Source organism: Lactuca saligna, chromosome 5, assembly GCF_052625555.1.
Source record: "Lactuca saligna cultivar CGN05327 chromosome 5, ASM5262555v1, whole genome shotgun sequence".
Lineage (NCBI taxonomy): Eukaryota > Viridiplantae > Streptophyta > Magnoliopsida > Asterales > Asteraceae > Lactuca > Lactuca saligna.
The window spans coordinates 245,470,779-245,480,257 of record NC_136421.1 but is presented as its reverse complement, the minus strand read 5'-3'; the positions used below and the strand labels follow the sequence as shown (position 1 = coordinate 245,480,257).

Sequence of the window (9,479 nt, the reverse complement as noted above, 5' to 3'; positions counted from 1 at the left end):
TTAGAAGTAAGACGGACCTTGTCGTCATCTCTTCACATTCATTGTCTTTCCCACTGCAATATGGGCTATGGGGGTACCAGGATAGTCATACAAGTTGATGATAAGTTGGACTGGAATATAAGAAACCATGTGATGGTTTCGAAGAATCAAAATCCCTTGATGTCGTTGTAGATAGTTTTGTTTTACATGACGAGAAGTTCAATTACAATATGTTGGTGGAATTGTTAACGAAAAGAATATTTTAGTTTGTTTATGTATATATTAGCGAGTGTGTCCCACATCGGTGTGTGGAGGATTCGCAGACGACTTTATAAATATATCTTGTAGGTTATTAATCACCGGGCTTGGTAACGTTTGCCTGTAACCTAAGTGGGGGTATCAAAGTGGGTTGGATTATGATTTGGTCGGGTTTGGTTGGGTTTGGTGGTGTGTAATTTGACCTGCCCGTTCCAAGTCGAGAGTTGGTTCAAGTGGCTTGAGCGAAGGCTTTGGGTCTCTTGGAACCTAGAGAAGGGGGCAATGTGTTAGGCTGGCTTCACAGAGCTGCGAAAACTCCTCGCTTCCGACGGTGGAAGGATAACAGGTCTCGGCTCTTCAGGCCCATATTGCCGACTAGTCCGACTCAAATGGACACCCGCTTTTTTTTTTTTTTTTTTTAACCTTTCCATTTTGTCACTACTATCTATTTCTTCTATATTCACATAAACCTTGTTTTGTTTCATCTCCTGAAGAAAAGATCATTAAAACCAAGTCATAACTATCTGTCCTTTTGAGTCTCTTGGAGCTTAATTAGCATATTTGAAACAAATCCATAAAAGGTATAAGAAATCAGCAAACAAGCTAGGTCCATGGTTGAAATTAGGGGAGTGAGTTTCATCTTTCTGGCCCTCTTATGAAGGATAACTGATAGCTAGTTTCTGCTGGATTTGTTTTGTTTCATCTTCCTTCCTAAAGAAAAAGATCATATAAAAAAAACTCATGGATATCTATCCTGATCAGTCTCTTTGAACTTAGCATGACAAGGGATGCCCATGAAAGAAATGAACTTAGCATGACACTGGATGCCCATGAAAGAAATCCGTAACAGGTAAAAGCATGGTTGAAATTACAGGAGTGGGCTCCCATGCAAAGATTTTCTGTCACTTATTTTTATTGGAAAGATAACAAGTTTCTGCTGGATTAATACAACTTTTCAAATCAAATCTATCAACATTGAACTGAATATTGGAGGGGTGCGCCGGGCCCTGGCAGTAGTGTAAGACCAAAGCGACGCATGAAGAACCCCAGCAGCAAGCTACTGTAACGGGCCTTCCCCCATAAAAAATAAGATTAATATCGAGTGGGCCGATGGCCCACATATCAGATATTAAACTGATAAGAACAGATACTACACTTGATCTTAGCCAAAAGGCCGAGAAAGGTATGCTTCTTACAGCTGTGGGCTTCCCCTTTTCTACTCGCCTCCCTCTTGTCTGCTTCCTCCATTCACCCGATGTGGGAACTGCATGGGATGCACACACTTTCGCTTTCACTGCCAGCGGTTCCTTCCTTCACCAACCAAAACAGCTTCAATATTATTCTTTTACTTCTTTACTTTCTGAGTTTCTGTATATATTCAAATCAAACTTACACTACTGCATATGCATATGTGTTTATGATTGCATTGCCTTTTCTTTTCTTATTTTTCTGTAAACAGAACAACTTCATTTCATGCTGATAGTTAGTCAATTACAAATGGCTCCTTCCACTCGTGTACCTACTATCCTTTGCTTTTGTCCATTTACTTTTTTATCACATATCTATCAACTAAATTAATAAATAATGCACAAACTCAAACTTCTCAGATAAGTCCAACACTGTTAAAATCCATTCTATCAAAATATGTGTTTTTAATCATACGTAATCCTTTTAGCTTGTTTTTCTGATAAAAATCATATTATATCTTGAAACCATATAATTTTATAATCATATCTAACACATTTCTTACTCCTTTAATATCCTGACAAAATTTATTTTCCGGGCAACCGTTTCTTTGTTACGTCATCCCGTTCCCAGGTAAGATTCAACCATAAATTATTCTTCCCGTAACTGTTCACTATTCCTTTCCAAGATACTATCTGCTTTTTCAACCAACATGTCCCGCTATTCTCATCGGCTTGCTATTTCGTCATTGCTGGAATCACACCATCTTTGTTGGCTTAATCGGATTTGTTGTAATCCAAACTTGGAGCAAAAGATTTGGCCCTATCTTTGACCGGGTTTTGTGGAAAATAAAAAGGATAGTGGCTTCACTTGAGCATGGATTTGTGGCTAGATGGTAGCTTATTATTCAGCTCTTTATTTGGTATAAATAGATGTACTTTGTTTTCGTTTGGTATATAGGAAGATGTATACGTTTTGTAATCACGTTCCATTTTTGCAAGTTTACATACATATTTACGTGACTAGTGTGTGTTGTGTGTGTGTCTGTGTGTTTTCAAGGGCGTGTACCAACATTTGGTATCAGAGCTTAGGGCTAGTGAAGAGGAACAAGGCCGTTTTGAGAGTCGACCTCGAAGGGGAGGAGCCTTCGGGCACAAAGTTGCTATCGCAGCGGAAAGGGGGTTGTTTGGCAGCGGTTTCTCGACTGGAGGTTCTAGTTGATACAAATGGCAGAACACTGTTGTGTGCAGCAGGTGGCTGCGGTTAATTGTGGTGATTTGCCGGTTGAAACAAGATGTGATGATGGTGAAGTAGGTCACAGAGGGTCGTTGTGCTTTTCGGTATAGCATGCAATGGGTGTTAACAGAGATGAAGGCGATCGTGAGGGTGCTTCGAGGTGTTTTTGCTCATGATTTTCATTGGTGTAAAATCCAATGGTTGTGCTCTTGGCTGTGAAGGCAAGAATGGTGGTTCTTCCGGCGGTAGGCTGTGGGGTAGGTCACCGGAAAATGGAGAGATTTACCGAAGATGAGTAAGAAAACAAATAGAAAAGATCCGTCAAAGCAGGTGGCTTTGGGTTTATTTCGTTTTCCAGGTGAAAGAAGACGGGAAAAGCGGGTTGGTTTGTTTTCTTTATTTGTGGAAGAAGGCTCTCGTTTCACAGAAGTGTTAGGTGAAAACGGATTCTCTGTGGTGACAAACAACAGCCGGGTGTGGAAGACTTTGGACGGACGGAGGTGAAGGTCGGGTGCGCGGGAAATATCGGGATTAGGTGATGACTTTGGACCTGACTGAGGTGGAGGCCGGGTGTCCGGGAAAGGTCAAGAATCAAGATGGAAAAAGGGCGATTAAAGGTTGTTTTGAGCAAATGGCGTGAACAACCGATTAAGGGGGTGATTGTTGGATTAATCGGTTCCGTTGTCATTGGTTCACCCGCATGATTGGAACGTTAGTTTTAATGAGTATTTATGAATTTATATGTTATGTTTTAATTTGTAGTTTATTATTTAGAATTTAGCTTCTAGTTTGAGCGAAGTATATGGAGTTGTACTGGTCCTTAGCTTGTACCGAGTCTTGAGTAAATAAAATAAAGTTTTTTTTCCTGGTCTTTTACTCTTCAGATTGCTGCACATAGAATTATAAAAATCTTTCTTCTTGCTGTCTTCATACATTACGTGAGTTAGTTGCGTGTGTCTTAAAGGACCTGTGCCAACAATCTTCGCCTCCTAACATTTTACAATCACTTCCAATTCGATTCTAACAATTATCTGATAACTTTTACCTAAAAAATATATTTAGAATAAAGAAAATTGCTCGATAATAACGTTATATGCGAGTTCAGGTGAAAAGGAAAGTTCCATATTCAACAATCGAAACTCAATGTCCGCGCTTGTTATACCATCTGTGATGTTTAATTTTCAATTGAGTGTACATAAGGTGCGATGATCCATGTTCTAACAGCATCACTACATCACTTAAGCCGTCTATTTCAACTTTCAAGTGGTGTCATATCAAGAGGTGGGTCTCCATTAATGGAACTTGATACTCAAAACAAGCTTCTATAATAAAGGAATTGTAATTCAAGTGATTGCTTGGATGTAATTGATGAAGCGACTCGACTACTATCAACCACCGTTGCTTCAAACTCCAAAATTCATCCATCACTTCAATTTTCTCTCATTCTATCTGTATCGTGTTCTTTACGTCATCAGTAGAGTTCCTCTTACTCATAACTTGTTCCTCCAGCATTGCTTTTCGTCTCATATTAGTATCAGCCAAGTCATTCTTAATTTCATGTTAGAGGTCTTTAATTACTTTACATTTATATCCCAACGACCACATAGTTATAAATATAAGATATGAGGTACAAGACGTGCACTTCAAGCTCCACTTATTCGGAAAAAAACACTTTATTTAAGTTTTAATCGTCAGATAAACATGAGTCTCAGATATCGTCAACACCCAAATTGGCACAACACTTATCTTAACCGCAAATCTAAAGTAGCAATGTACTTCAAACATCCTCGTTCATCAACTTTTACCTTTGAAAGATTTTTTTTTGCTTAAATCATCGATTTGCCAACAACTTAACAATGATTTTGTATTGTAACACAATCAAACTAATTGGTCGATAATATATTACCTTTGAAATAATTTTTTTTCTTTAACGACCTACCCACGTGTGGAACCGGAGTGATGAAATAACTATTACAGCCGTGTGGAATATTAGCTGAAAGAATAAACTTTGTGACGCCATCAAAAATATCATATTTCAGTAAATCCCAATGTTTTTTTTTTACAAACTTATAGGAAAAACCATCCGCACCCTAAACCTTATCCTCTTCACACGACCAAACAACACTTCTAATTTCCTCAATCATGCACAGAACTTCGATACACTCATCCTGATACGATGCAAGACTTGTACACTGTGTGCTATGTTTTTGAACACTCTCGCCTCCGAACCTGTTAAATTTAACATATTTTACTAAAATAATCCTCTCACCAATTTGTGGATCATCCGGCTAACTCATTGTTTTTATACCACGGATAACAAGGTCCATGTGTCTTCTATAAAGAATATTGTTATCGTACCTTGAGTTTGCGTCCCCTTCAATTCTCCGATAAATCTTAGCTTTTTGAATAACGTATAAAGTTTCCAATTTCTCATAATCATGAGTTTTTCTCAAAACATTCGAACGATCCCCATTGCTTTTGGAGTGGCATTTCCTTGATCAATCTCACAAAGTCTTCATTGTAACATATTATTTTCACCATTGTTTATTATTATTATTATTATTATTATTATTATTATTATTCAAATTTTGATGAAGCATTCATTTTTTTAAACTTTTCTTGGATCAACACTAATTTACTTGTGTTAGGTGAATGTCTGAATCTAATGAACGGTTCAAAATCTCTATAACATCGTCAAAATCATCCCATTTAATGCAAAAATAATACAACTTGAAAGTTGCCACCGCGTGTTTGAAAAGAACGTGTCTATAATCCAAAATTGATTTATCCGACGACATTAACATAAAACCCGAAACATCTACAAGATTCTCGAAAACTACAAATCTATCCGATTTGCTAGTTTTTAACCATTAACACTAATTTTGGTACGATCATACCCACCCATAGGAACATTTCTTATCAAGTAGCCCAACTTTATGAATGAAATCATTAAATGAATTTGGCATATCTTGAGGGAGAAAAAAAAAAAAAAAGTACCCTCCCGGAGTGTAAATCTGATAGAAAACTAGATAAGGTGTGTATTCATGAAAAACTTAGGAATCACACAAGCCCCCTCGACAATAATAACGTATTCTTTCCGGGTACCTGTATTTATTACAACCACCAAAGGATCCTAAATGCCTCGTAATACTCATTTGGCCCTTTCCCTAAATACTCTTTACTTTTACAGGATCTAACGGACCATACATGTTTCTTGGATCCCAAAAAGCCTAAAAGTATGCTTTCTACACAACTTCATGTCTTTATTCCATTTGTTATTGCTTCCATCCCACAAACATTTAACAGAAAGAATATTCGTTTATCCATTGTGTTCTCACTCAATAATTTAAGAACGTATGATTTACAACCTTTCGAGTACGTTCTCACGTGGCAGAGTATAAGGATGAATAATCGGCTTATCCAACGAATTCTCGACATCAAAATCATGTTCCTTGACTATGGATTGCTTCTAGAACCCCTCGACAGCAACACAATGAAATCAACCCCATCAAACCCTCGTAGTTTCGCAATGGATTGAGACGAGCTTCCATCTTCATTGGCATTAACTTAGTTTATTTATCTTCCTTATCATTAGTTATGTCTTTCACAGTGACCATGTCCTCCCAAGATATTTGTTTTTTAAAATTAGCACTATCACCCTCAAAACACATGTCATCCCTCCTGTGCATGCTTTTTTTTTCCAACTTGATTTGATAGACCTCCATAAACTTTATCCCCACAACCGGTGTTTGCTCATGTGCATGCTGAACAATATCCATAAAAACATTCTCCTACTCATCGCCACTTACATCCTCACCATCAATTGATTCATTGTATTCTCCTTGTTGACTTATATCATCCACATTCTTCTAAATGTTATCAACGCGGCATCTAATCCCTTTCACACACACTCTATGCTGCTGCCACTTACATCCTCGCCATTAATTAATCGAATCATTGTATTTTTCCTTTTTGACTTATATCATCCATATTGTTCTAAATGTTATGAACCCGACATCTAATTCCTTTCATGTACACTCATTGCTTCACTTCTTCATTTACCACCGTAACACATTCTACCATTTTCTAATTTAATTGATTTTACACACTCTCATCCGTTAAATGTTTCTTTTTTTCTTATCCCGGTCAACAAACATAGCTTCATCCCAAGAAATTGTAATTTTTTTTAATGCAACGGATGTCCAAGCACACAGAGGAAGGGAATTAAGGCCCTAAATTTCAAGCCACACCATCCTTTAATCAACCGAAAAGTTATCTGTTAACAACCTCATCTCCTTAATGTGCCAATATTCTCTTCATATTTTTTCGAACTAACTGCAAGGATTTTGAGACTAGGATTCAATACACACTCACATACCACCAATATACTTAACTTTAATTTTGTTAAATTATTCTTCACTACACACCTTATACAAGTTTTCTATGAGATTCAAATTTCGAACACACCCAAGATCCATACACGATAAGTCTATCAAATTCTACATAAAATTTTGTTCCAAAAAAACATAATATGTTCATGTTGACTACGTGTCTCCCCTTCCATACCGACATCGAGGCATAAGATTTTGAATTTCCTTCCCGACTTCATTTTTATTACCATCTGAATTTACTTGTGGTCTCTGTTGATCCGTATGGACTAACTTTGTTTTCTCTTCCCTTCTAAGCATTGCAGTCGAAAAAAATAAAAGAAATCTCCCAATCGATATGGTGCAAAAGTTTTGAATTAAACACTGCTTGTTATCAACATGTAAGAATCTGACAAAACCAAGCTTCATCCCTAACAACTTCTTAGCCATATAAACATCAACCACTACTCCGTATTTTTCACATATCTTCCACAAATCCTTCGTCTCCAAATCCCCTTGAAAAAATTGTAACAAAAATGTCGTCAAAGACAAATCTCCCACCTTCTTTAAATCAATGTTCTCCTTTGATTCGGTTTTCTTCCCAAACATCCACTCAACAATTTGTGTGTTTGCATGTTTACTCGGCATGATTCTCATGTGAACCCACCTTGAATGCAGTTGAACCCCCCCCCCCCCCCCCACCCCCCACCAAGACCGGAACGCTACACAGAGGTCATTGCAAGCTTTTTTTGTTTTCAAAACATTCCACAATTAACCTTGAATGCAGTTTACCGATTTGAAGGTTATTCATCTTTCATTTTCATCTAACACTTGATTTCATGCTCTTATATCGAAAAATAACTAGGATTTTGATTTTTTAACTTGTGTAATGTCGGTTTTGTATTTTGAAAATATATTAGGCGTCATGGCCTCGGCTTGAGATGTCAGTTTTTAATAGTTATACTAAAAATATCATCACATATTTTCCTATATGTGTTATGATTTAATAGATTTAACACACAAAAGTAATTTTAGCCTGATGTCCCCATAATATAGTATTTCAAAAATGCATTTCCAGTAAGTTATTTGTTGATAGGAAATGGTCGTAGGGATGTAACTAGGGCTTTCTTACTTGTGTTGATATATGCCTGTAATTATCAAACAAAAATCTTTAAAAAATGCTTACAAAAAATAACACGACATATGTCCCGATGTTTCTCATATGTAGTAGGGTCAACACAAAGAAGTCAATTTATCAAGATGTCACCACAATGTAGCATTTCAATAATCCATTGAAAATAAGTTATTCGTATTTAAGATATGGTCATATGCTTTTAACTAGGGTTTTATTTCGTTATGTTATTACATGCTTGCAATTATCGAAGAAGGAACCAAAAAAAAGGCACTGCTCACGAAGAAAAACTATAAACAAGTCGTCATGTCAATGATGCGCTTTTAGTTACCTTGCATCTTAAAACGAGCGACCATAAGGTAGACAGTAGGTTTATGGTTAAACATGCCCCGATAAAGGCGCGGATTATAGATTTCCAGACGTTCGGTCCATGATTGTTCCATGGAGTATTACAGAGTCTATGAGATTTTAGGTTTAGTGCTTACAATATATCGTATTCCGTTCTACATAAGTTGAAGTGCTTAGTTTCTCGTATTTAATGGTGTTCTATTATGTATTATTTAAACAAAAAGTATGATGTGTGAAGCATGATTATTTTCAATAACATAAACACTAAATCAGATTACATAAAAAGGAAACCGATGGCACGGCAGCATCGACATTGCGAGCTGAAGCTTGTATTTCGCGTTGATGTTATGTTTTGGTGGGACAACACGGACAACATCTCCCGAAGCTTTTAGAAGTAAGACGGACCTTGTCGTCATCTCTTCACATTCATTGTCTTTCCCACTGCAATATGGGCTATGGGGGTACCAGGATAGTCATACAAGTTGATGATAAGTTGGACTGGAATATAAGAAACCATGTGATGGTTTCGAAGAATCAAAATCCCTTGATGTCGTTGTAGATAGTTTTGTTTTACATGACGAGAAGTTCAATTACAATATGTTGGTGGAATTGTTAACGAAAAGAATATTTTAGTTTGTTTATGTATATATTAGCGAGTGTGTCCCACATCGGTGTGTGGAGGATTCGCAGACGACTTTATAAATATATCTTGTAGGTTATTAATCACCGGGCTTGGTAACGTTTGCCTGTAACCCAAGTGGGGGTATCAAAGTGGGTTGGATTATGATTTGGTCGGGTTTGGTTGGGTTTGGTGGTGTGTAATTTGACCTGCCCGTTCCAAGTCGAGAGTTGGTTCAAGTGGCTTGAGCGAAGGCTTTGGGTCTCTTGGAACCTAGAGAAGGGGGCAATGTGTTAGGCTGGCTTCACAGAGCTGCGAAAACTCCTCGCTTCCGACGGTGGAAGGATAACAGGTC

The 9,479-nt window shown here is 37.3% G+C and overlaps 1 non-coding gene across 1 annotated transcript; it reads right to left on the bottom strand.

Moving 5' to 3' along the window:
* Positions 1-1,227: 1,227 nt before the first annotated feature.
* On the bottom strand, positions 1,228-1,424 carry LOC144999383 (U2 spliceosomal RNA). Its single transcript, XR_013660858.1, has one exon. It is a non-coding gene; the product is annotated as a U2 spliceosomal RNA (small nuclear RNA).
* Positions 1,425-9,479: the final 8,055 nt, after the last annotated feature.